General features: G+C 52.3%; 1 protein-coding gene across 1 annotated transcript in view; it reads right to left on the reverse strand.

The window, feature by feature from the left end:
* The window catches only part of RhoGEF3 (Rho guanine nucleotide exchange factor 3), a 374,922-nt gene that overhangs the window by 292,532 nt on the left and 57,858 nt on the right, over window positions 1-24,532 (reverse strand). The gene's annotated exons all lie outside the window — the stretch shown is intronic.

The raw sequence follows: 24,532 nt of genomic DNA on the forward strand, positions 1-24,532 counted from the left end.
CGACTCAGGCTATATGAGAATCCCACAGAGCTGGTCCAGATTAGGAGCCTGCGGGTGGTTGGCCTGTGCCACGAAATGATGCGAACCAAGCGACGGGCCCGCTTTCAATGCAACATGTGCCACGACTAAGAGTGCAGGAGCTTCGGCGAGTATGGTGCCCCAGTAGGTTCGCGATTGGGTAACCAGCAGAGCCCTTAGATACTTCTACCTCCCTGGCGTTCACGAGCCGTGCTGCCTTGCACACTAACTTTAAACCGACGCAATGAAACTCTCACGAGCATTCTCAGCGCCAGGGCGATTTCGTGTGTTCTTCGTGAGGGGCCCAAAACGACCAGGCAAGACACTGCGCGCCGAACCTTCGGACCTTCGAATGTTTTCTCACCCGTCGAAGGCAACGTTACTGTACGCGGCTGCGATCTCCGCATGAAACGTATTATGAAGCCCGAAAAGTGTCAGTGTCATTACTCCGGGAACAAGCTCACTAAAGAACGGCCCGCGGAGCCCAGAGCAGGCCACCATGCATGCCCGAGACCCGTTTTAACGCTGCAGCGTTAAGGAGCTCGCGTCGCAGAAAGTCCGGCGTCGCCGTCACTGACTGTAAGCGAAAAATACCTAGAGAGCAACCTAAGGGGCAGGTGGGCCACCTAGGTCACGTAACCCTGCGGCGTCATCACAACCTCCGCGCCGGATATTGAGCAAACTGCCCACCACGGCAGGTGACAGCATCCTGGGTCGCACAAGGCCCACCGCTGGGAGCACCTGCCATCGCAGGGCAGTGGCGCATCGCTTAGCCACTGCGTCACTGCGTCAGGAGGAATATGAGGGCTCCGAGCGATCCATGAATGTAAAGAATGACCTTCTGCGTATATGGGTATGAACCCACTAAAGCTATCGCGTTACACCCTTAAGGCGGAGCTTAGGTGTCCCCTCCAATAATTTCTTTAATTCATTCCAATTCTCTTCCCAGAGCCTTCGGTCCTCTGGCACAGTTCGAAAGTGGCGCAGACAATAAGAGCATCCGCTGCGCAGCTTAATGCCACGTATTGGCATTGACAATATCGTCACATCATCTCCCTCCACCGTCAACAAGGGAGAGAGACTTAAGTAACGGCCGGACGGATCCGCGTAGGTGGCCTCGTGAACAATGAGAGCAGCGAGGCCTTCTAATTGCGAGCGCACGCGTGGGCCCAGACAACGTCGGCACAGAGAACCATTCGGAACGATAGGCATCGCAGAGTGGATAAAAAAAAGGGGGGGGGGGGGGGGGGCGTACGAGGCGGAGGGGGAACTGTTCGCCGCACAGACCTCTCGTCCTTGGGTATCAAGCCTCGGTGGAAGCGAAGTCATGCGTCACGGCCCCAATAAGCCCACTCATAGGGACCTTATTCGGATCACGCGCAGATAAATGCACGCACGGGCCCTCCTCAAGTGCAACAGTGGACTTGTACACGAGAGAAAGCTCGCATCGTGACGTTTCCTCGCGACAAGAGACAGAGGAGGAGCAAAGAAACGCGACACGGGCGCCGTCCTTTGACGCAACGAGTCTTCGCCGTAACGCATCTTGCTTGCCACTTGAAGCGCCTGAAGTTAAGTGCATGTTCCTTGCTCGCCACGGAGTCGAACTGTCGCTGTCGACGCAAGAGCGCGCCAAGCCTCTTCATTTTCTTTTGCGCAAGGACACTCATCCGGGGTGGGCACCTGGACGAGTCCTCGGGCGCGCCACGGGCGTCAAACAAAACAGCGCCTCGCGGCAGACAGCCCAAGGCCGGCGCGGGCCCCCTTCTCTTGTCCTTGCGACGTCCACGCCTCGCGCGCGCCTGTGGCTCGCATGCATTCGCAACGGCCGACGAGACGGCACACGGAAAAGGAGCAGCCAGGCCCCACTCATTCCACGGCGGCGGAGTGCGGCGCACACATCATCGGGTTCCGCAGCCGCGCACCGTCGGACAGCGGAGTCTGCGCACGGTCTCCTGCACGGCTCGCCGCGCATTTATTGAAAGCGAGACTGCACACCCGAGACGTGCAGCGAAAAACGAGCTTATCGCACGCCAGCTGCCGCAGCAGCGAGGCGGATTCGTAATGCGAGCTCTGCTGCCGTAGTCTTCGAGCGTACGGCCCTGTCAGCGGAGAGACATTAACCCGCCGTCCTGCAGCTTCGTCAACCATGTGCGCCTTAGAAGACAACTGCTGCCGATGCTCTGTTCCGCTCACATTTCAACAGCGCCGTGAAAAGCGAAGAGCCCTCTCAGCTGTGCACAAAATGAAGTTGAAATCGATAGAAAGGAACCGAAACCTCGAACTCGCACACGTGCAATTCAAAGATGGACCAATCGTTTTCGAGGAGGAGCGATGAGCAAACGCCAAGCCAGAAAGCTCCTCTTCACCGCCGATATATGGCGGCTTGATGCAGTCGGTTTCATTTCACAAGAAACGACCATCAGGACAGAATGGCGACGGAACAGACGACATGTACACACACGACCACATGCGACACAGATTTCTCCTGGTGTCATCGTCCACTCATTAGCCTGCAGACGCTCGAATTGAATCCGTCTCCGCTGTGTCAGAGTGTAAGGTAAAGTTACAGTGTAGGCTATAGGCAGCAACTAGCCCATCAGCGGAATTGCAAGGACTAAGCAGCAGTCACGAGAGTGCTCATATTTCTAAAAACGTGTGAGCCGCCATTTCCTGAACAGCTACACCTACACGTGGCGCACACATGCGCAAGATGGGTGGTTGCATATGGAAGAAAAACTAATCGTAATCGGGCATTTTGATCGCCAGGCAGCGGCATGTGAAGAAACTGACTCTCGTACCGAAATATTCCGGGGCGAACATTCATTTTAAGCTTTACCCAAGCATGACATACTCACTCGACTACGCCAAAAAAAAAAATCCCTCCGGCTCCATCACGACAGCCGCCACTTCCACGTAAAATATTAATCGTGGCTCTCGGCCTAACGCTTTGCCGACAGCACACACTCAAGCCAGCAACCGCTGCTGGTAAGCACAACGCAGCTACACCGCAACAAATACATACTGCACGCTGACAGGTTAATCATTTAGTGCTGCTTGGACGCGAGGCTCGCTAGCAGCAAGGAGCACAGCCATAATTATGCGCCAGACACAGGCAGCGGAGTACTATCGTCACTACTCGCAGAGCGGTGTTTCAACAGAAACGCGTGTGGCAGGAAATTGCCAAAGAAGATATCTATGATAATTGTAGGGGAAGCTCTTTGTTGTTTGAGGCCAGGATTGGAATTCTGCGGACTAAGACATATAGAGTCAGGTACCAGGAGACAGACACTTTGTGCATTGCGTGCGGAGAGGAGGAGGAAGCGGCTGAACACTTGATACTTTTCTGTAAAGGGCTTCACCCTACAGTGGAAAGCAGGGGGGCGGATTTATCCAAGGCATTGGGGTTTAAAAGGGCTGTGAAGGGGGCTTTAATAAAGTTGCGGCATGCCTGGGATATTGAAGCACGCCGCTTCAGTAACCAAGCGAAGGTTATCTGATTGGTGGCTAAAATCAAGACAAGAGTAAAATTTCATAAGTCATGGTTTGGTGGCTTGAGCCACCGCCCGATTTAAAGGGTTCAGCCGTATCCATCGATTCGTCAACCCGGTGAGAAAGAAAGAAAAAAATGGACGGGGAGGGGAAGGGCGGGTGCCACGCCGTTTTCAACGCTATGTTTAGTAAGCGCACTGTCACCACTTGTTGTGTGTTTGCGTTTTCCTGGCGTTGATATAATAGGACGCTAAACTACCAATCAGACCGCCATTTCACGATATAAAATAAAAAGTGCCCAGCGTAAGCAACGCGCTTGGCCGCCATATACCCGTCTATACGCAACAACAGTTTGCGCACAGTTTTTCCGACAACATTTCACGCAAAGCGGACGCGCACGACGCTGCGCCACGCACGCTATCCATCCTCCGCGCGTATCGTTAAGTGATGCGGACCACGGCAGAACGCCGTAGAGAGATGAGGCGCCACACCCGACGACGGGGCGAATCCCAGCGCATCGCGGGAATGCGGCGGCGTCAGATAGACAGACGGGGTCAGGCTGGCGGAAGACAGGCAGCAGTGCGCGCAGCCGGTACATACTCGCATCCACCAGAAAAGAAAAGAAAAAAAGGAATCTGGAGCGCGGCGGCGGCCGGGGCGAACGGGAGCCGGCCAGCCGGAACGTTGCCGCCGCTGGTGGCGGCTCCTCGTCGCCCGGCGGCAGAAGCGCCCATTTCCGACCTCTCCCCTCCCCTCCCTCCCACCTGATGTGCGCGGCACATCACCGGCTGCCACGCGCATCACGCTGCCACCAGCACCGGCTCTATCGGACGCTCCAGTTTAGAGAATGCGTCCCTCACCGCCATCGGGCGCGGACGGAAGAGACCGAGCGATGAACGGCCCTGTCCCGTCTGCGCACACGTACACGCCACTCCGCTAACCCGCTTCTTGTACGCTGCCCTGTGAAAATGCACACACATGGACAATCGGCAGCACACCGTCTCTTCGTTCCCGCTGGAGTGGTCCGCATTTGCTGTCTTTCTCCGACCAAGGATAAGGAACAAAAAATAAAAAAGTGCTTTTAGAATGCCGGGTGGTGCACAGCGCCCCAAACGGTACACCGGCCCAGGAATGGGGGGAAGGGGGGGGGGGGGGGTTCTTTTGTCCGCTTGCTCTTCGCCAGTGCCGCAATTTGGGCGCCGGGGGCATTTCTCTTTCGCCTGACGTCCCGGAACGAGATACCTGGAGTGGGCGGTTCCTCCCGATCGACGCAGGCGCGCGGAAAATCGGACCGCGGCTGCGACCCGGCTCCGATGCCGCAGCTTTGAGCCGCTTCCGCTCGCTCAACTGAGAAGCCTGGAAATTGAGGCGTTGCGCCGTTTTGAAAAGGACCTACCTGCGAAGAGAAATGAAAAGACACAATGTCACTCGCGCAATAATAAACAGCCGAGATCACAGATGACTATACACATACAGCTGCAACTTAGCATAACAGGTGCTGCACCTTAACGGAAAGCCAAGCGTCACTGAGATACAAAAGTGCAGAAAGCTTTATTTTCAGCCTCCGCGGCGGCTCACTGTTATCGCGCCTGGCTACCGAGCACGGGATCACGGGCCCGATTACGGCCGCGGCACCCATTAACGGCCTTCTGGTGAGATTTCAGTTCGCGTAGAAGAACCCCTGGTCGAAGAATCGAGCCCTGCACTGCGCCGTGCCTATACTTACACCGTAGCCCTACAGAGACTAGACCTTATAATTTTCTTAACTACGTATCTCTCTTTTATTTGCCGCGGCATAAAATTAACGCGGCTGGCTCGTACGATGACAATTGCGTACTCTTAGTTCCTCGCCGTGCATTGCGAAAGCGACGAGCTCGAGGTGATGTATAGCTGCACGACCATTACAGACAGCGCTGCTCCTCAGGCTCGTCATGACCGCTCAAGAAGAAGCCGAAAGAAAGAACAGATAAGGGAACGAAAATGCAGAGAAAGCAGATTTAATTCCAGAGAGACGCAGGGGACGCATAAGGCTATTTTCTCACAAGTACGCGTCACAACATGCGGCGCTTAGTGCCGCGTCGCAAAAAGTCCCCCCCCCCCCCCCCCCCCCCCCACACACACACACACACCACCGCGCGCGCGCTTTAAAAGAACATGCGAGCAGTATAGAGTTAGAAATTGGACTTTTCCCTTGAAACCGGCCCCGCCGCGGTGGCTCAGTGGTTAGGGCGCTTGACTGCTGATCCGGAGTTCCCGGGTTCGAACCCGACCGCGGCGGCTGCGTTTTTATGGAGGAAAAACGCTAAGGCGCCCGTGTGCTGTGCAATGTCAGAGCACGTTAAAGATCCCCAGGTGGTCGAAATTATTCCGGAGCCCTCCACTACGGCGCCTCTCTCTTCCTTTCTTTTTTCACTCCCTCCTTTATCCCTTCCCTTACGGCGCGGTTCAGGTGTCCAAAGATATATGAGACAGATACTGCGCCATTTCCTTTCCCAAAAACCAACTATTATTATTATTATTATTATTATTATTATTATTATTATTATTATTATTATTATTGAAACCGAAAAAAAAACTACGCAAAATTCAGCTACTAAAAATAATTGGTTTTTGGGGAAAGGAAATGGCGCAGTATCTGTCCCGTATATCGTTGGACACCTGAACCGCGCCGTAAGGGAAGGGGGAAAGGAGGGAGTGAAAGAAGAAAGGAAGAAAGAGGTACCGTATTGGAGGGCTCCGGAATAATTTCGACCACCTGGGGATCTTTAACGTGCACTGACATCGCACAGCACACGCGCGCCTTAGCGTTTTTCCTCCATAATAACGCAGCCGCCGGGGTCGGGTTCGAACCCGGCAACTCCGGATCAGTAGTCGAGCGCCCTAACCACTGAGCCACCGCGGCGGGCAGCATAATTCAGCTTAAATTCGGTTTTAACAGAAAGTGGTCAGTATTATTGGTATGCAAGGCACAGCTAGCTGGCTGTTGAATGCGATTTATATCCAGTCAAAGTTGAAAATTAACTAAGCAGGTAAGCCAGGGACATGACGCGACGATGACACTGTTGCGTTGTTGGATAAGCATGAACACTTGCGCGATTTGAGGTATTGCTCCGCTACCTTACACGACTCCGCGAAGCATCCCCTGCACTTCCTCACCGCCTTCTTGCCAAGCGCTGTTTGTTCACTCAGTTAGTCGGTTAAAGTAGGTTAATCAACTGCATGCAGAACACTGAGACGAAACCCTCATAGGCTTCACGAAAAAGTGTGCTCTGGCTACCGAGACCATTGAGCGGCAGTTTCATCGCTGCCATCAATAGGATACAAGGGTTGCGTGCTCGCCTCGCAATCTGATTGCGCATGATTCAATGCCCCAAACCTTCGGAAGAAATTTCATTATTTTATCTTGCTGCAGACGTCACTATATTATGGTCTACTGCTGACGTAATGAGAGGGTATGGTGATGTCACTGAGGAATTTAGCGCCATAAACGGCGGCTTTTGTGCTAATATATGGGACATATAACGCTTTCGATCGCATTAAAAAGTGCGTGTATACCACACACGTAAAGTTGTTGGCAATTGAAAAGTTTTAGAGCGCAAGCACTAATCCGATAGGTGCCAACCCTGAACAAAATCGTCCGTTGTCTGTCCGCATTGTCTGCTCGCCTAGCGCGAGCGCTCGTCCCGCAGCACTGCCCGCTTTTCGTCTCTACGCGACACTAGGATAGGATAGGATAGGATAGGATAGGATAGGATAGGATAGGATAGGATAGGATAGGATACGGTAGGATACACTTCATTGCTCTAACAAGGTATTTCAATCAGACAGAGGTCTCCATCTCCAAGCAGATGTCTCCTTCCGTCTTGCAGAGGTCGGCGCCCCTATTCCAGGGCACCGCTGAGTTTGGCCGCTCGCTGCAGGCATGGATGACCAATCCTCTTTGGAGGATTGGGTTGCCGCTGGAGAGCACACTCTCCCAGTGCTCCGCACTCGGATTTCCTGAGCCATGGAATGCTTTATTTCTGTCACATTCCAAGTAACGTGGTATAGGGTGGGTGTTGCACCGCACCATGGGCAGATGTCCCTGTATTGGTTAGGGAACATTTTGCTAAGGATGTGTAAATTGGGGAAGGTTCCGGTTTACAGCTTCCGCCAGTAAACTACTACTTGTTGATTTAATTTGTTGTGGGAAAGAGGATGCTTTAGTCTCGTCCCTCTGTAATAATTTAGAATGTCGGAGTACGTCGGGATTACCCTCAAGATTACGCGATACTAATCCGGTGGTTCCCGAGCAAAATCGTCTCTTGCGTGTCCGCAGCTGCATGGGCTAGCACGAGCGCTCCGTCCCGTGGCACTGCCCGCTGCTTATCGTTTTCTCATACGAAGCAAAAAATCCCTGCTTACGCACTGATTCGAATGCAGCAACATTATCTATTGTTTTTTTTTTCCTTGTAGGACACTTATATGGAAACGTAAGCTTCCCGAAGTGTTAAATTATACTGCATGCACGTACTGCGATATCCACCTGGAGACGAAACCTAAAGCCAGTTTGTGTAACTTTTTTGTTCCCCGGAGTTTTGTCGAACTGTTTGATTCTGCTAAACCGTACTGCTCTTTTCTGTTTGTCCAGTTCATTGTCAGTTACGACCAAAATTTGCGCAAACTGCTATGCTCCTCTGTTTTACTCCCGATTTCAAGAGCAGTATATAGTCATTTGTATGAGTGCTGTGATGTCTGTATATGCGAACCAGTCTTTGGCTGATCATGCATTTCCCTTTTTTTTTTCCTGTTCTGCTTTCCCGTGCAAAGTGCGTGCACGTTGGGCTGTACTCCATTGCCTTTGTAATAAATGTGTGCACATTGTAGGGGAGGAGGGAGCTACTAAACATGGCTTTCTGGCAGCTTTTTTTCCTACCCTTCCCTCATCGAGTGGATCAAAAATAAATATATAGATAGATAAGTTTACTGAGTGGAAAGGCAATGCGGTCGGCTGGAAAGATGAACATCTGGCCTACTACTCTGCAATGGGAAAGATGGAGAGGAGAATAAAGACGGTCGTGATGGGTGACGAGGTGGTGAGATGAGAGATTACGATGTATACAAGAACACTGGTTTGCTCACAATCGCCAGTCGAGGCCCGTGTCAGCAGGGGCTCCAGAACTTTCTTTTGTTTGTGTGTGTGCGTGCGCGTGTGTGTGGGTGGGGGGGGGGGGGGGGCAAGGCTTCGAGTTCGCTTTGTTACTTATTTATTGAACGGTTTTAAATATTAAATTTTATGTTTTTCTCGGTACTTTTCTTATTTCGCACTGTTCAAAGGTGTATCTGCTGTTAATAGAAATAAAATTTGTATTGGAATGACCAGCTTTATAAAATGTACACGCAGTGATCAACTGCACGCATTAAAAAAAAGTTTTTGCATAGTTTCAATTCTGCGAATCACGCACATGAACAGGGTCAGACAACGACTTACTTAATGACTGGCTACAAAGTCAACCTATCTCAGCCCCACTGTGCTTAGTTCGCCAGAAATCTCATTTGACTGAGTGCAATCAGTATGTGAGGGGGGGGGGGGGGTGGAGCTGCCTGCTATGGAGAAATGTTGTCCCCCCCCCCTTGTTCTGAGGTCCCTGCGTGTCACATAAAAAGCGCAAAAACGCCCACATTGCCTGGACATCTTTCCAACTCTGCGGCCAAGCGTCTAGCAATAAGTCATCCGAGAAGCCTTCTGTCGAAACGCTACACAGAAGCGGCCAACGTTAGTCTTTCGCGCGCATATAATGGACACACCAATAGTATATACATGCTCCACTGTCCCGGTTATGCCACAAGCGGGACAGTCCGGGGAGTCCGCTAGTCCAATTAAACGTAAGTACTTGCGCGCGAATGCGGTATTACTAACATGCCCATGAAAAAGCATAGCAATAGATGCCCGGGGCACGCAAGAGCGGTGCGCGGAATCGCTGGAAGGCCCCGTGAAGTGCAGGCTGTGGCTTTATATGCAGTACGGCAAGTCAGCAACCACACAGTAGACGGGCGTCAAGGCGACGGACGGAAGAAATCTCTAAATCGCGCAGCACTGTACGCCCGTGCACTGTGCGGCACTGTCATCACCTCCGTTGTTTCCGTCGAAAGAGCACGCTACTGAACGGTGCACGACTCAGTATATCTCGAACACCGACAGGGGAACAGGGACGGCCTCGCCGCTGCCTCGGCAGCAGAGATACCCCCGCGGAGGCCGAACCGCGATCGCGCACGACGTTCGCCTATTGTGATCCGAAAGGGCTCCAATAAAACAGAAAATAAAAGGCAGCCCTGTAAGCAAAGCTATACAGAGTCGATACAAACGCTCCCCGTGCAGCTAATGCTAAGCGCTCGGCTCGCAGCTCGCTCTGCGCGCCTATTCAACGGGCGCCCACGAGCGAAAGCACCGCCAGTCTCCGTATAAGAGAGGCGAATCGGCGAGAGCCATCTGAATGAAAGGCATATACGGGGCTTATCTTCGCGCCCGCCGCCTGCTGCTGCAAATGCTAATGCAAGAAGCCCCACAGCGGCTCCGAGGCTAACGCGTTGCAGAAACGAATCCGAGGAGAAGCCAGCGCCAAACGTCAAGGGAAACAAAACCAAGAAGACAAGCAGCAATGGAGGAGAAATGAGGAGCTCAACAAAAGGAACGGGGGGGGGGGGGGGGGGGGGGGGGGGGGGGAGGGCGCCGATACGCCGACGCTTTCTCGCCGTCCGGTGGGCGTCGGCCGAATAAAAAGCGAAGAGCCGCCGGCGGGGAAAGAAGAAATCGGCCGGGGCGTCTTCCGAGGTCAGAGCGATCTGTGCGCGTGTCTGCAGATAAAGGAGCACCACGGAGCACCGGCTATCATCTACGCGCAAGAGGCGGCGCGCATAGATAAAAGGAGAGGCGATGGGTAGACGCAACGCGCGCGGTTATGCGGCGGCGGGAGATTAGGAAAATGGATGGCTTCCCGCGCTCTGGAAGAAAAACGCGCAGCGCGCACGCGCTGACTTCCTAATAACGGCCGATCGACAGATAGACACCCGACGACGAGATGGAGGACCGCCCCGCCGCTACTGCCGGGGCGGCGGCGTCGCAGATTGCGGACTGTATAAGCCGCAGATCAGAAGCAGCGATTAGAGCGCACATACACATCCGTATCGCGACTCGCCCAGCATATTGTGCCTTCCCCCACGACGGGAAGGTGAGGAAACCGTGTCGATGGAACACGCGTCGGCCTCAAGCACGAATGAGGCTTTGACAACGCTGCGGTGCACAGCAGGCCGGTTTGCCTTGTTCTAGGGATGCGTGTGGCTCTGCTGTCGGGGAGCTCGGCTGCAGAGCCAGAGGTCCCGGGTCCAATCCCGCGTGTTTCGACGCAGGAGAAAGCGCAAAAGGCACATGCGTGCGCTGGGCGATGTCAGCGTATGTCAACAAAAACCGCAGATGGCGTTAAATTAATCAGGAGCCCTTCCCTACCACGTCCCTCATAGCCCACGTGTCGCTTCGGGACTTAAAACCCTCTCGATTTGCAAGTAGGTATGTCAACAAGGATAACTTTGCAGTTGGCAGCGTACACCTATTGTGTTAACCGACATTCCAGAGAACAAACAATATTCCCTCATTTGCAGTAGCACTGCAATACCGCTTTCATACAGACAACATACAATACTGAAATAATTCTCAGCGGCCAGCGGGCGAGATCATCACGCTACCGATATAGGGCAAATTAAATTGGGCAATTAAAGAACAATTCCATTCTAAAGATGCGGCTGTTCTTGGGTATATGTTTAGGTTTTCCGCCAGCGAAAGGCGCAATTATTGTTGAGAAAATTGGATTTTATAATTTTCCCGCACACTCGACTCAAACTCGCGACATTAAAAACCCAAAAGGACCCCGTGAAACAGTTTGGAAGCGAAGGGTGGTGTAGCCTACGCTATGCCACCAATTCCCATACACTTCATTTGCAATACTCGTCCTTCATTTCATTAGCTTTCCTCGCTTTTACCCTCAGCGTCCATTTCAATTTTAACGTGCTACATAGCGGCCGTGAACAATAGCGCTGGAAATTTTGCAGTCTTTAGAACCCAATGCCATTACCGAACCTTTATCGCGTGCCATGGCGCGGAAAGGGGGCTCAACGCAGCGCTCGCGGGAGCTGCATGCGCCGCGCAAAAACAAAACACAAAGGAGGGGGAGGGGGGTGAGTGCCGTGGCCAGAACAAAGTCAGTGCCGCCTCGTCGCGTGCGCCGCCACCTGTAGCTGCTGTTCGCCTCCTTCTCAATCCTCCTCCGCAATAACGCTGGACAAGGGGCAGCCCAACCGGGCGCCGCCAATGCGATTACCGCCACAGCCCCATTGTGCGCGCGCCGATCCATCCGGGCCGGCTTCACGCCGGACAACGGGAGGAGAGCCACCCCGAGCGGCGGGCAGTGAAAGGAACGCGGATCGCCGAGGGGATATGTGCCACGGATGCCGCGCCTTGCCGCCGTGTTCGGATGGAAGCCAGGAATGAGAGGGGTGGGAGGCATCGGTGAAAGCTGCACCCCCCCACCCCCCTTACGCCCTGATCAAAGAGAGAGAGAGGAGGAAGACGCAAGAGAGAAGAAAAGGATGCGCCCGTCGGTGCACGCCACCGCGGCCGTGGTGCAGCAGCTGCCCATTATTGCTCGGCGACGCTCGCTGACCGGACCGCTGACGAAAATATACATGGTTTGCATGTGACGTCACGTCTGGCGGCGCGCGCTGCGGCGGACATGTTGGTGCAGTCTGTGCGGAGTCGGTGGTGTGCGTATCGCACGCGTTTCCTCGCTAGTGGTAACACGTGCAATTTTGTTGCCTTTTGTGTGGCATGCCGCCGCTTCTCAGTAAGCAGCCTTTAGACGCTACCTACCGCTTAGATCTTACGGGGTCGGAGCGCGTTCGGTATGCGGAAAAAGTGCGTCTCTGCGATAATATCGACCCGTTCATGCTGCGGCCGGGAACGGACACAAGCGATGTCGACATATTTCCAGAGATTTGTTACGGTGACATCGTCAATTACCTTGTTTTTTCTGCAAGCTTTCTGACCCTTGAAGAAATGAAGGCGTTTAAGTCCACCGAGGCGCATAATTATTTCACTAGCGGCTGGGGGAAGGGACTGTCGGCAAAACAGCTGCAAGGGGACAAGGTGCTTCTACTTGGAGAGGTAAGCCGCAGGGCATTGATCTTTGTAAGGATTAGAGTAAAGAAATAACGGTTATTATATCCACAAGTGACTGAGCGTAAGCAATCACTCAGTAAAGTTTTAAAAAGAACTGTTTACAAACTGTCAGGCTAGTGATTCATTTCTTCATATGTACTGAACCTGGACGACTTCAGATTAAATCACGAGTTATTCTATTTTTATGGGCATATGAAAGGAACCGTTGCTGGTTTATCTTAGTTTGGAAACCCAACAAGTTATTGCGCAAAAAAGAAACGGTCATGCGTGGAGAGATTATTATCGCTCGCTACAGATTTGTCGACCAACAATTTAGGTCTCGCCTGTCGCATCACGCACTATGGCCCGCATTAAGTGATCAAGCTTATCGCTGTTGCCGTTTTCGACGGTCCGGTAGCGCGACAAGATCGACAGTGACGTGTGCCTTCGCAGAGATGTGCCCAATGTTAATTTGGATTCGTAGCCTCCATTGTTCCCGACTCCTCAGCCTGACACTCCGCTTGAGCCGCGCGTTTCTGGGTCCGTCGTCTTGCCGCGCGAGCGTGGCGACCGGGATCACCATGTTTTGCGCTGTAGCCGAGCAAAAACGTAGGGGCCCAGTCCGGGTCCGTCTCCTCCCACAGTTTTGATGGTCTGCCTACAAAATGCAAGAAAAATTTGTTTAAATGAGATTTTCCGCTATGCTTGTACGTCATGCACCTAAATAAACATTGTGCATATGCAACGGACTTACCTTTTACGAAGTGGGCGCCGCAAACACGTATGCCCGTCCTTTCGGTGTTGAGATCGGCACGTTTTATACGAGCCAGCCACACCTCCCGTCGCTTCGCGCATAAAGCTTTCGTACGGTCACCTTGATGCTCGATGACCTTTGGAAGACGAAAAAAGTTTGTGTTTGTTGATTTCGCCCAACAAGTGCGGTTGGAGCATCCAAAAACAGCGCAGATAACCATCGCAACGCCGTCGAAGTACACCGTACGCGCGAATTGCATCAAGTGCACCACGGCCGCTGCGACTGCACCAACATGGCGGAACAGTATCCCAGGGTTCCCAGCTACGACGTCAGTGCAAGCCATGTATTAATAGCGGGCTTCTCTGCGAGCACACCCTGTCTGAGCATAGAGCCATGCATATTAAAGCGATGGCTGTGCTGTGCACTCTCCAGTCTAAACGACGTCGCAGTGCCGCAGTGCTCCGTATCGGAAACCGACCGCGATCGCCCGCGAGAAAGTTATCCAGGCGGGCCACGAACCAAGTGCCCCAGAGAATGCGACCTGCGCGGTCACGTGACCATATCACGTGGCTCTGAGCGCCACAGTCGCACGGCGCGCACCGAGGGGCCTTGAAGTGCGCTCTGTCAACGGTTCGGCGGTAGTCTCTCTCGTGCGGTAGTGAGAGAGCGAGGGGGCAGTAAGCGGCAGCTTGAGTTGTCACTGATTCAGACCACAGGAGAGTGAAACGTATGGCATTTTTTTTTCTCTCTCGCTTCCTCGCACGAACAGGTAAGGTGCACAGCGATGACGTCATGACCGTGACGTCTTATAATTCAACCGCCTTCCGGCAACTGCTACCTCGAGGTGTGCAATTACTGATTGGAAGTTCAGAGAATGGTAAAACTGGTTTACTGGGGTTCATTGTCCCAAAGCGACTCAGGCTACGTACGAGGACGCCATAGTGAAGGTCACTGGAAATTTCGACCACCTGGGGTTCCTTAGCCTGCACTGTCATCGACACAGTCGACAGGCCTCTAGCACATATCACCTCCATCGAAATTCGACCGCCGCGGCCGGGATCGAACCCGCGTCCTTGGGGTCAGCAGCCGAGCGCCATAACCACTTAGCCACCGCGGCGGCAGAAAATGGCAAAAATATGGGACAAACAACTGCAACCCTTCACTCCGAATGGCTGTCAACTCGGGACCCAGTTCACCCGTAAGACGGAGCAGAAAGCAACCAACCAAGACTTACTAAAACAAGCATAAAACTTGCAGGGCGTACAGCGTTCTTTCAGAAACTGCAAATGCGCAGCTGCCTATAGAGAGCACGTTACGGTATCCGACTAATCCTCGTGCGCCGCATTCTCCGAACAACCGGCAGCGATTTAAAGCGCAAATTTTAGCCAGGTAATGCGGATACCGGCGACGAGAAAAACGCACGACATTTACAAAAGAAATGACGCGAGAAGGGGCGGTCCGCCAGCGTCAGAGCCGCCGCGCGACAGCGACAGGGCAGACAAAGCCGCACTGCGCTGAGAAAAACAGTCATATACTCTGCCAAAGCCATGAAACGTATATGCAATATAAAAAAAAGGAGGCACGCTCTGACTGGTACTTATAGCGTGCTGACAGCAGCGGAAAATATGTTCGCAGTGTACAGATCCCGTGTAACTGCGGTGCCTTAAAAATCGGCACAGGAGAAACAAAAACAAAAAAGACACTACGTCTTTCGCGACATAGTGCATATTACGCCCCGTTTTCCCCGCGAAGAGCAGCGAACAATAAATCAGCCAGGAAGGAAATGAGCATCGACTGAACCCCTTTGCCTCAAGTCTGTTGTGTGAAATGCGATTCCCACTCGCAAGAAAGTCGGCATTGAAAGCATCCTTTAAACACTTGACTTGGATGCGATACCGCCGTTATCGCAACAGAGGTAGCCGTTACTGACATCGCTGTTACGTTCATCACAGCAGTGTCAGCCCGTGAGAGCTCAAGGTTATACTGGCGTTGTTCCGTTCCCTAGCTGTTAGTATAGCCGTGAGACTTCTGTGAAATTGTCTCGGGGCGACTGGCTACCCGCGGTAAGGTAAAGGGAGGAATGCTCATCCCATTAACAGGAAAAGACGTCGAGAGAGCGGAGCCACAGACACTCAAAGGTGGTAGCGCCGCGATCGGAAGGCTATAAGATTGCAGGGATTACAGCGCTGTCGTCTCCACGCAAACATGGAACCACATAACGTGCACCATGCGGCCTCAATTCCGAAACACGAAGAGACCCCAGTGGGTGCTTGAGAGCGCTTAATTCCGTCTAAACCAGCGGGTAACTGCATGCATAACTATTCGGGGTCAGCCGCGGACGGCGAGAACTTCGTGCGTGCGATCCGAGGTCAACCTCAGTGCCACGGGGTCCGCACCGGCGGTCACACAGGTCGCATATGTCAGTCGTCCTTGAGGGCAGGAATCCGAGCGGTGATTTATCGATCCAGATTTCGGCCGCTGATAAGCACCATGTGCGCATACGTGAAGAGTGCCGACTCGAAAAAGAAAGTCTACATATACAACCAGCCCCATATCAGCCCCAGCCTCCAAAAGCCAAATGCGTCGTAAAACGAACAAACACAGAAGGAAAAAAAAAGGCTAGATGATGCAAGCATGGGCTGAAGGATGGGCTCGAGCACGCGATGTGCCCATTCGAAGGAAAAGGAAAAAAAGTCACCTTGTCCGTATACGTACGCACCGAGAGACGAATATGTGCTCGTGCGCCGGCTCCCAAACGAAAATGGAGCACCGCATGCAGTTTCTATCCACAGCAGCGAGACAGAATCCGTTACGTGTGTGAAACGAGCGAGCTTCAAAAGACGGAAACAAGCAGAGTAATGATGGACTCAACCATCAGTGTCATCGGAGCTGCAAGCACAGCACACGAGGCCCAACGAGACCCCCTGAAGTAACGGAACAATGCGAAATGGTCACGATTTTCGGCACGCTGATGGACACCCCTACCTGCTTTATTATTTGCGACAAATGTACTCCAGCCATGTGCTAAACCCTGCAAAGTTAACCAAATGTAACGCCCGAAGCATTTTATGAACACTCGCTAGGGTTAATTTTACCCACGTATCTTTACCAACAACCGCTGCTGCACGGTCGACTCCAAGGACGGGTTTAAAAGTTTCAACGCCGCGTTATCACCGCTTTCTCGCTACGCCTTCCAGCTGAACTATTCAGTTCAAATCGTTCCAACCATATAAAGCTATTTAAAACAAACAATGCACTACTTCCTGCTCAGTGAGAACAGACTCAGTGAATCACCCCCCCCCCCCCCCCCCACCCCCCCCCGAAACAGGAAGAGGCCGTCTTTCTGCCAGAGCGCCGTCATGGGTGATGCTGCATCGCACGTCAACAACGAAAGCGAAACTTTCCGGCGTGCGGCTTTTATCAACGCGCATACGGAAGACGTCCTTCCGTGCCAGAGCGCATGACGCATACTCTGCGCTCGCCCGCGGAGCTGGGAGTAGTCTCGCCGATGCGGCCGATAACTCGCGCCGCCCTTAGCCGCTGAGCACGCGCGCTGCCGATCGCTCTCGTACGCGGCAGCCTATCACGATTCAGCCTGTTCCTCGCAATGCCGTTGTCTTCGGTTAGTACAGTAAACCCAATCCACGTCGCCGACGTAGAAAGCAAAATTACCCGCGGCGCGGATGTGGAAGTTCAGAAGGCGATACGGGGCGTCGATAAAAAGCGAAGGCGGCAACTGATCGAAACAGCGGAGAGCGCGAGGAATTGGACGATCCGAAGCGTCGGCTTAAAAGGCCGCGAATGCGGTATACGTACGAGGGCCACAGATAAGCTGCCGTGCATAGGCTGCTGTGAATACGCGGTGAATGTAGGCTAAGCACAAGCAACAATGTTCCTGTCTCGCTGCATACGAGTACGATGGCGAGCCACTTCCTACCTTCGTATTGATACAGGCTACTTTTTTTTTTCGCGTTTCAAGCGGGTTCGCTTTCCGCGAAGGGAAGGCCGGGTGCCATCGAAGCGCTTCACTGCCTCTGCAGTCGAGACCACGTGTCGTAAAGAGAGCTGTAAGGAATCTAGCGCAACCGCGTGCACAAAACATTTCAAGAGGCCTCCACTGATCTATCTGTCCACACTGGCTGCCAGCGTACACTCAGGGTCCACTTAGTGCAGCACCTCAAGCGGTTGCAAGATTCAAAGAGAGAGAGAGAGAGAAGTCCTTGCACAAACCACGGAAGGCAGAGAGCAAATAAAGCGCAAAAACAAAAAAAAAAACACTCTCGCAGCTCAGCCAGCGCAATGGCCCCGAGAGGAGCAGCCTTTACTCCTCTTTGTGTCGCCACAGGTTCGCGTGGACACTCTTCACAAAAAGTAAACGCCCCTTTTCTGGTTTAGGACTGCACACTCGACACCAAATAACGTCGTTTCCCTCGTGCTTTTATTATTCACTGAGCAGCTGTTTAGAACACTTATTCATCCACACAAAAAAAAACAAATAAGACATACAAAGACTGCCATCGGGGACACAAATGTTGTTTGAAACACTGGTGTCTCGCTCTCTCACAGACGTAAGCTCAACTTCTGATTGTGCGCCTTCAGCAATACGCCGCAAACAAAGCTTCCATTTTAACCCCCTCCCCCCCCATCCCCCAAAGGTGCGCTGTTTCTTACACTGCACATTTACAAAGATTTAGCACAGCGCGACCCGCTACATCGTGGTCCCCAGCTGCGCCTGCGCCTGCCCATGCGCAGCTGGCGCCTCGAGCAACCGGTTCCGGGCAGCGGATTGCGCTAAACTAGATCTCTCTATAATCTCGCCAGTCACACGAAGCGCTCTCCACTGTATAGTTCTCAAGCGACTACGCAGAATGGAGCTGTGCACACAGCGCCGACAGGCTCGCAGAGAGCCTCGCACGAGACGTCGTCCGAACAAAGAATCGTGACGCACGCGAGGCAAGAACACGCGCTCGTCGCCCTCCCTCAATCGAGCGCACAAATGCGCCGAAGGGAAGCACACGGCGGCATGTCACGAACCGGCGTGCGCCGGCAGCAACCGGTAGCAATTTGCGCCACGCAATCGACGCTGAGCACCAGCGCTAATCAGCGGCCGGAGGAGACGAACGGACGAGCACCTGCTGTGCGCGCGCGCACGCACAAAGCGCGGGCCGTTCTGCACGTGTACGCGCAGGTATACGCACGCGGGTGCACGCGCCCGCGTTTGCTACGTGCGGGTGGCGTACACAGCATAGCGAGAAAGAGAGAGGTGGCTATTGATTTTAACTGCATGGGCACAGCCTTTGGGAGAGTGGAAAGTACGCACTCAAACGCAAACGAGGCACAGAAGGGGCAACCACCACACCACGCAACGCCAGCAAAGCACACGTGCAGGAACACGCGGCTTGTCCGGAAAGCGTTAATGCGCACGTGCGTGACGACAGCGTCCCGAGCGTCCATCAAGACGTGAAACTGCGCGGTAGCGAAAGAAAAAAATATATTATCGTGGCTCATAAGTCGCGCAGCCCGATGAGTATCAATAGAAAGGACGACTGATCGGACCGCGAAACAGTTCGGCACGAAATTCGTTGTCCCAAAACCTGACGCGCTCTGGACAGCCCTTGAGGTTTTGCGAGACAGCTCGGTCGTCAGGAAGCATGGACTCGCGACCGAAGGCTTCGATTGGATTTGTGTGTGTGCTGGACTTTACCAGAAGCGCGCAGCGTAGCGCCGGACTTCAAACGTCAAACTAATAGATAGATCATCATCATTTATGAACCCTTAAGGGTCCCTTTGGGACGTTACATAAACGGGGGGGGGGGGGGGGGGGGGGGGGGGGATACAAAGTGTCCGACGGTCATACATATGATAAGGCAGACAAAATAGAGAAAGTAGAGGCAAAAGCCGTTCTTGGCTCATCAGTTGCGCGAGATCTGTCCGCATGAAACGTGTACAAGTGTCCGCTACACCTGTCAAACCAAGTGGGAAAAAATTAAAAAGAAAACATAAAAACTAAGAAATAAAGATAAAACAAAAGCAAGTTAAAAATATATATATAATAAAAAGTCAAAATTACAAAATGAAATTGTAAAAAGAAATTACAAATATAAGCAAATAAAAATGATAGGAAAATATCGAAATAAAAAAACGAAAAAAAACGTAAAAATTGCGTGAGAAAGAGAGGACAGAGGAAGACTTTCGAATTTCCGCTCTGAAGCATACTTAAGTGCAATGTAGAATTTTTAATACGTTAAAAAAGAACAAATCCAACGTTTGTTAAGTTGGACCCACGTGACCACGTTCTGGCTCAGAGCGCAGGCCACAGCAGAGACAACAGCAGAGACAACGCTCAATCGACTCGCTATTGCAAGCGCAGCTACGCGCAGACTTCTCGGGACCCACCTCGCAACGAAACATCCGCGCGAAGAAAATCAAGGCCCCGGGCAAGCAGCTGCCCCGCAAGGTCTGCTGCCGCGCAATATGCATGCAGGAGTGGCTTCGCCGGCTGAGGCCACGGAAGAACGCGGAAAGGAGGCAGATTTCACACGCTGCGACGGCAGATCCGCGACGGGAGGCGCATCGGAACGATCTCGTGTCCTCGCCAACTCGTGTAGCGAAAGAACAGAAACGGTAGTTGAGGAGAAGGACGACAAAGCGTCCGCAAGGGAATTTCCACGCGAGCGCTCGAATCATGGTTTCAATGCAGGAAAGCGCTGAACGTCTACATTTTGCCTTCGTGTCTGCCTATACCACCACACACTGAAAGAAGGAGAATACAGTTATCGGATGGGCTTGGGAGGAGATCAAGACGAAGACGACCTCGACAGAAAATACGGGTTTCTATAAGAGAGCTAACGCAACAGGAGGAGAGCTTGCCCGACGTAGTCATAATCTAATTACTGAATGCATTTCTGCCGCTGCTAGTCCATCGACAGCGCAAACATATGACCAAAATTTAAGCATGCGTGTAAATATTAGGAAACACAGAAATGAGACGCTTAAAATTATGTGTGAGATGCGTACAAGAGGCAGATTTATTGGAATGGTAGGCGGGGGAGATGGCGACCCCCCCACTCGGCGAGAAATTTTACATAGAAAACCATGAGGAACCCCATTTTCCAGGGGAAAAAAATTCAAGGAATACGCAAAAAGACGCAGCGTGACAGAAGGTTCCATGCGTCAGGTGTGGTACAAGGCAGGCTGCAGGCTTCGTGGGCGCGCTGCGGGTTTACGTTCCAGTATTGACGCCCACTGTCGTCTACGGAACGTGGGCCCCGAGTCTGCGGCTCTGGGCGTCGACGTTGAGATCTGCTCGCTGCGGGACTATTGTCTCTGCCACAGAAAACCTCGGAGTCGACGCGGCGCTCCTGGTGACGTGGCATTAACCTGCTACCACCCTTTGCGTCCCTGCTCCTGACGCAACAGATGAGACGCCGCTTGATGAAATACGCTCATCTTTCCACGTGAACAACTGCTTTAGAACTCTCCAAGCGCTACTAAATCAGGACTTTTGCGCTAGAGGTATTTAGGACTACGTCACTTCTGTTTTCGTTAGCTTTCATTTATGTGTTGTAAATGTGTTTGATAAAGTGATCTGTGTCGTGCAGAGTCACCCAGTTTGTCTCCTTCGCATACAACGCAGCCCACACACAACGCTTGCCAATTACGTGACACACACACACACACACACACACACACACACACGCACACACGCACGCACGCACGCACGCACGGTCCCTAATGTGTACGGCCTTCATCTTCTACATGCAGCACGTCCACTGCCACCCAAGGCTACAATCGGAACCAGCGTAGAGCTCACTATAAAACACGCATGCGCAGACTCTAACGAACCCATGGCATTTGCGGCAGGCACTCACTGCCCTCCACCCGCACCACAGCAGCTCCTCCCGGCGCGCGTACAGGCTGACGCATATTTAACTGACGCGCTCGTAAACAGGAGCCGACGAGAACACGCACTGAGTACAGCTTTTCGCGAAATGGTGGCATGAAAGAAGCGCGACTTGTGGTGTGAAAAAAAAAAAGTGAAAAAGCAGAGCGCGAGGTACTGCTATACAGAACGGCGACGCAGTGATCCGACGATAGAACAAAACGGTGTCAAGCATATGCAGCCAAACCGAGTCACCTTATTTCCCGGGAGGGACCAACCATGCAGGCGCGCGATGAGCAACCACGAAAGCGATTCAAAGAATCCTCCGATGCAGCTGTGTACACTATACGAGCCGAAAACGGGTGAAAAGTGGCTGAGTGCAGCGCTTAGTCCCCACGATGAATGGTTAAGTACTACGAGAGTATTCGCGACTGATGATCCACGTGCATTGTCTCTAGGGAGTAACGCTTATGGTTGTCAAAACGCAGTTAGTCCCCAAAACGACTATTGCGTATACCCTTTTTACTCCATAATGGCTTAGAAAGCACTGGCGCATTCGCGTAATAGCCAGCACAAACGTCGAGAGGGCACACGTGGCCTAGTCAGGGACGTCAGATGATCAGGGCCACTACGCAGAGTGGTCAGACTGAAAATCAAGAATTAATTTTAAAAAAGCGGACCCCCCCCCCCCCCCCCCTACATCCGTAGACCTTTCAAAGAGAGATTTACCTCCCGAAAACACCTTTTGGACATTCAATAGGCTCAACTGAGAGTCCGTGGACAGCAAGCAATACAGTAACGAAGCAACAGAGACTCCATCGAAAGTAAATGAAGATGTACAGCCAACGGCGGCTGCTGGGGCCGCCGAACGACAAAGGCACTAACGTCGCAGTATACCTCTGTTCCCCGCAGCCCTGATGAGTCTCTGCCCCTGCTCGAGGAAGAACAGGTTTTTAACGAGAGAGTGGAAAGTGCGTTCGCTTCTACAGGCGCCGGCAGAGAGAGAGAGAGCGAGCGATTGCGTGCGCGCACAAAAACACAGCCACGGAAGCACGAACTCCTCGGCGGGGGGATCGCGATAGCCGGCTCGCCTGCGCGGCGACGATGCGTAAGCCTGGGGTGGTACCGCATGTGACGCTGAGCAAGTGGCCAGCGTAGTACGTGTCTCGACGTCCTCGCGTACACGTCGTGCCCCAGCCGGCGTGCAACGCGCCTCTCGCCTTCCTGTACGCATCGGGGTCGATACAACGCAGCTGCGCAGGCGAACGTCCTCGTCTGGGGGAAAGTGCGCTCGACACCGTCCGTCCGGGAGCATGCTGAGCATATTACAGGTTGTTTCGTTTTATTCGAGGCACATTACTTGTAACGGAGAGATAGACAGTAACAGGATTAGTATTTAATCTGTCAATATCACAAATACGCTTAAACGGGGTAACCGGCTCGGTGCTAAGACGACCTCAAGAGTGGCTGTCTGGTAAGTATTGAGCCTGGAGTAATACTGACATTTGAGCGAGTGGTGTCTGTTCTGTCTACGTCCTTCGTTTCTTGCGCCTTTTTTTTTTCCAAGCCATGAGCTTTACTGAGAGAGAAAAAGAACGAAGAACGAAACTTGCCAGTGAATCAACATGTTCTCCTCGAAGTGAACGAACTTATGGCGCTCGGTCCTTGAAGGCCTTCTAGGAAAAAAGGATCTCGATTGTGCACCAAAACCACTCGTTTGTAGCAGCTATGACATCTTCGCGGAAAGAAAAAATGTGAGCCTTTGAAGTGCTTAAGCGTCGGAAACGAAAAAAAAAAAGTTGTTGGGAGCTAAATCGGATGAATGAGGTGGATGCTGCACTGTTTATTTTAGAGTGGCTCGTTTATGAACGGTTATGGGGGAGGCGGTTCTGAGCAGGGGCACTGTCACGCTAAAACAGCACTCCCTTCGACAGCTATCCCAGGCGTTGTCCGACCAGCTCCTACTTCACTCTGTCCAAGAGAGAAGTGTAATAGGTTGCTGTGACTGCGGTACCCACTTCCAGGTAATCCGTTATCACAGCTTCATTCCTTTCCCAAAACGCCGGAGCCACCGCATTGTGGGCTGACTTTCGCATTCAGAGTTTCATTGGTCGGGGCGAGCCTGGATGTATCCCCTCTTTCGATTGCTCTTAGGTTCCGCGTTCATACAAAAATAACGAAATCATTGAGGCACTGATGCATCTGGGGACTAGCTTGGCTGAAACCTTCCTCGTGTGCAGCACGTCAATAGGTACGTAACCCGCGCGCTGTCGTTAAATGCCTCCTATCTAGGGTGTCTACTATGCAGTTAGAAGAGATCCTCCCGTTTTCCAAAACCATTTCGTGAACCGTGTCCTCCAGCTCCCAAGAAGTCGCCTCCACCGGCCTCCCCGACAGTTCTTCGTCGTCGGTGCTGAAATGACCTGTTCGGAGTGGAGACACCCAGCGCTTCACTGCGGCATACGAAGGGCCACTGTCCCCTGCCCTTGATGACAGACTATTAAAAAAATACCCTTCCTCTTATCCTCTTTGACTGCGCAAAGAGAAATTTTATCACAGCGCCGGCACTCCTCCTTTGGCGTGACGTCCATAGCGATCAGCGACTAGTTCCCTCCAGCAGAAAGAGAAAAAGTAACGAAAAATATGCGATAGTTCACTTCACACTTCACTTTTATTTCCTTAAAGACCCCCTGCAGGGGGTCACATATTTGGAGAAAAACAGTACAGGTTAACAGTATAGGGAAATACAGTACAGCCTTTGGATATGATTGAAATTTGTTGAAACTTGTTCTAGACTGTTTAAAAGTGATGTTTTTTTTTGTTATGAAAATAGAACACGTGGATCAGGATGAAGCTCTAGGCTTATTAGCACACCCGCAAGCAACATTTTTACAGTAAAAGAAAAGGTCTGCGCAGAATGAAATAAGACACCCTGCACATTATACTAGCTACATTCCCACAAGAAAGGGGTGGGAGGAACCGATGCAAAGATGTTCATATCACCGCTCTTCCAAAGCGCTGAAGAAACAAACGCATAGAAAGGTAGAATTTAATTCCGCTTATTTACTTTTATTCATTATTATTTGAATATGTTTCGTACTTCCTCATTATTAATTACTTTCAATACCTGTTAGCTATTCGTGCACTAACGCAGTCCCTTGCTTTTGCTAATTCGCTTCTCGCTAAGATGCCAATTCCGCCT

The sequence above is a fragment of the Amblyomma americanum genome, chromosome 3 (genome assembly GCF_052857255.1).
Source record: "Amblyomma americanum isolate KBUSLIRL-KWMA chromosome 3, ASM5285725v1, whole genome shotgun sequence".
Classification (NCBI taxonomy): Eukaryota; Metazoa; Arthropoda; class Arachnida; order Ixodida; family Ixodidae; genus Amblyomma; species Amblyomma americanum.